The 540-nt window shown below is 42.4% G+C and overlaps 1 protein-coding gene across 1 annotated transcript in view; it reads left to right on the forward strand.

The window, feature by feature from the left end:
• BRAF (B-Raf proto-oncogene, serine/threonine kinase) overlaps nt 1–540 on the forward strand; it is a 170127-nt gene that overhangs the window by 71188 nt on the left and 98399 nt on the right. The gene's annotated exons all lie outside the window — the stretch shown is intronic.

Consider the following 540-nt stretch of genomic DNA (forward strand, 5'->3'; position numbering starts at 1 on the left):
ATTAGAAAGGAGTAGTAAGATAAATAAACAATGAAATACACACACAGAGAAAGAATGCTAAGGCATATTGTTCAATGAAAAAAACAAGTGTTATAGGGTTGGCAGACAATGTCTCTACAAGTGTATTTATATGTTGTATAAGAATTTCTAGGTATATAGTAGAGCTGACAAGGGACAAGGTTGTAGTCACTTCTTGGCCACAGCCTTCTACCCAGAAGGAGCAAGTAATTGGACCTGTGGGCTTGGGACCATGGTCACAGAGGACATCAAGCTCAGTTGGCATAACATACTGCACAGAAACATGTTCTACATCCTACTTTGGTGAATAGCGACTGGGATCTCTTGCAAGTGGCCATCTAGATGCAACAATGAGTCTCTCCTCGTCCAGAGAAAAGAAGAATGAAGAAAACCAAAGACGCATGGAAGCAAGTAGTCCAAGGGACTGCTATACCATGTGATCCTCAGCCTATATGACTATGAGACCAGAAGAACTAGATGGTGCCTGGCTGCCACTGTCAACCACTTGGAGGGGTATCTATG

This window comes from Orycteropus afer, unplaced genomic scaffold (assembly GCF_000298275.1).
Source record: "Orycteropus afer afer isolate SDZICR_OR568_19922 unplaced genomic scaffold, OryAfe1.0 scaffold00358, whole genome shotgun sequence".
NCBI lineage: Eukaryota > Metazoa > Chordata > Mammalia > Tubulidentata > Orycteropodidae > Orycteropus > Orycteropus afer.